The following is a 3322-nucleotide window of genomic DNA, read 5'->3' as shown; positions in this document are numbered from 1 at the left end:
ATTATAAAAAAATCATTTCCTCAGTCTCCTGTCCCCTATAGTTACATAGTTAGTCAGTTGAAGAAAGACACAATCTAGTTCAACCAATAGAAAAAATAATAAATACACAGAAAACCTCCATATACAAAACCCTATACTCACAGTTGACCCAGGGGAAAGCCAAAAAAACTATAAAAGCTGGTCCAATTTCCTCCAGAGGTGGGAAAAGTTCTTTCCTGATTCCCTAAACGCAATCAGATACTCCCTGGATCAACAATATATGTTGTTATTACCTATAAATGCACAAAATATTACTAGAAATTAATCATCGGTTTTTACTGCATGAAGAGGAATGCACAAAATAGTATATAAAATGCAAAAAATGAAGCCCAATGGCTAACGCAAAGAAAAACACAAAGAAAAAGAAAAGAAAAAGAAAAACAATAAATATATTGTACATATAATAAAGGTACATAAAGGTACATAAACATTTGCATTTTATAGCTGAGCTTGGTTCATGTGATAAACACCTTATATGTGTGTGTGTGTAATAAGTATGAAAGAAACTCCAGGCGGGCATGCAGGAAAGCGGAATTCAGATCCTGTTTACCACAAAAAGCAAAATAACACCATGAGTGAAGCCAAAATCAATTACCCAATAAAACAACATTCTGATGTATCTACCTGTACATACCGGTGCCCATGTAGGAGATATTCATTTTACCTACAGGTAAGCTTTATTATAAGCTCACCTGTAGGTAAAAATCACAAATGAGTGTTTACTACTGCTTTAAGAAGGCAAAAAACCTTTTGTGCATAGGATCCCCTCAACCCCCCCTTACTTATACTTACCTGAGGACAATCTCATTCCAACGCTGTGCCTTAGAACAGTGGCTCTCTCCACACTCTCTCTTTACTGAACAGAAGGGGGAGCCAATAGCCCCTGCTGTTGTCAATCACAGCCTGTGAGGAGAGAGCAGGAGGCGGGGCTGAGTCAAGCTGTGCGAGTCTAAGGATACACACAGTGCAGCTCAGGATCAAGCCTGAACTAGTGACCCATAGCAAATGGCTTGCTATGGGGGTACTCCACAGCCAGGAGCATCGGCAGGGGACCCCAGATGAGGAGAATCGGGGCTGCTCTGTGCAAAACCATTGCACAGAACAGGTAAGTATAACAAGTTAAAAAAAACAGATTTACAATCACTTTAAAGGGAAAAAAGTGTAGTCACCCCCCGTCCGCCTGTGCATACACAAAAATGCAATAGAATAAAATATGTCTGTCCTGAAATCTAACTAGATTTACACATATATACAGTATCTAACTAGATCTAACTAGATTTACACATATATACAGTATGTATAATCATCTGGGTTATACATACTGTATATATATATATATATATATATATATATATATATATATATATATATATGTACCCCAAACTACCAAAAAGTCTGAATCAACCCTCTATACACTATTTAAACATGTTAAGCAAACTTTGCACACAGATAGGGATTTTTGGTTCACGTGCATTGTAATGCCTGCTTAAGCTGGCCAACTGCGTCAAAGTAATCCCTTTCTGGCCAGACCTACACTACACTATACTACCCTACACTACACTACTCTACACAACACTAACTAATCTATCCTGCTCTACACTACACTCTACACTACACTGTACTTACCTGCACTACACCCTACACTACACTACACAACAAGACTTGATTCTATACTACACTCTACCCTACACTCTACACTACACTGTACTTATCTGCACTATACTTTACACTACACCGTACTTACCTGCACTACACTATACTCAGTACTCGGCACTAATCTACACCACGCAACATTACTTTATACAACACCACTCTTCACTACATTACACTCACTCTACTGTACTCTTTGGGTTGATTTGCTAAACGAAAATAGACTGTGCACTCTGCAAGCACAGTTGCTCCAGAGCTTAGTAAATGAGGTGAAGCTTCACTTTACAAAGAATACCCAATCACGTGCAAGGAAAATGTAAAAAAAAAATGCATTTTGGCTTAAACATGATTGGATGATGGTCAGCAGAGCTTTCCCTCATTTACTAGGCTGTGGAGCAACTGCACTTGCAAAGTGCACAGTATATTTGCTTTTAGTAAATCAACCCCCATGTGTTTGAGAAATAGCTGTGCAAATCATGTGGCATAAAAAAAATTGCAACAATGTCACACTTTTGGATGGATAAGGCCTTATTTCGATATGGCCAGTTGATAGATCCTAAAACCCGATCGCTAAGATCTTTCCAAGATCTGCAAAACAACTTTGATATTCCCAAACAGGCTTTCTTTAGCTACTTGCAAATATGACATTATGCACAATCTCTGGTACTGAATCTTCAACTCTCCCCTTTAACTGAATTTGAAAAAACTATGCTTGGAAAGCTCGTCCCCTAAAGGTATGATCTCGCGAACCTATCAGCTTCTGACTATGGATTTATCACCAACTGGACCGCGACATGCTTATATGGATAAGTGGGAGCGGGCCCTGGGTGTGGACTTACCTTTACACACATGGCAGCTCATATGGTCTCAGGCCTCTAAGAGCTCCATTTGCACGCTCTATAAAGAGAATCAATATAAGATTCTATTTCACTGGTATCAGACCCCGGATCTGCTCCACTCCATATACCCATCGGCTGATTTTCGCTGCTGGTGATGCTGTAAGGATAGGGGGATGCTATTTCATATCTATTGGACCTGCCCTCTAATCACCCCCTATTGGCGAATGGTGCATTCTTTGCTCCAGTTCATCTTTGATGCTGAAGTGCCCTTTGATCTGAAGGCCTTTCTGTTGGGTCTCTCCAACTAGTCTCTCTCTCTAAAGTGTCCAAAAAACTTATGTCACATGTCTTAACTGCAGCTCGATGTCTGGTGGCCCTAAAGTGGAAACAGAGAGAACCCCCTTCATTATCCGAGTTGCACTCCAGGATCAGAGATGTCAAAAGAATGGAATATCTGACAGCCTCTCTGAATAACACTCTTGAGAAGCATAAATGAATATGGGAACTTTGGGTCCTCTTGGAGAACCCCATTACGTAATGACTCGTCCCTCGATTGCCTTTGATTGGTTCTTTTTTCTCTCTTAAGAGACTCCGGGCTCTGGAGGCAGATGGTTGTCCTTTCCTCTTCTGCACTCTCTATTGCTTTCCTACCCTTCTTATTCTCTCTATCTTACTCTTCTCCTCTTCCATTATTTTTATTCTCCTGTACCATTAATTATCTGTTTGTTGAATTTACACCAGAAGTACTTATGCTGCTACAAACTGTAAAATCAATAAAAATTGGCAATTAAAAA

The sequence above is a fragment of the Aquarana catesbeiana genome, linkage group LG01 (assembly GCF_042186555.1).
Source record: "Aquarana catesbeiana isolate 2022-GZ linkage group LG01, ASM4218655v1, whole genome shotgun sequence".
Classification (NCBI taxonomy): Eukaryota; Metazoa; Chordata; class Amphibia; order Anura; family Ranidae; genus Aquarana; species Aquarana catesbeiana.
Note: the sequence above shows the minus strand (reverse complement) of the source record.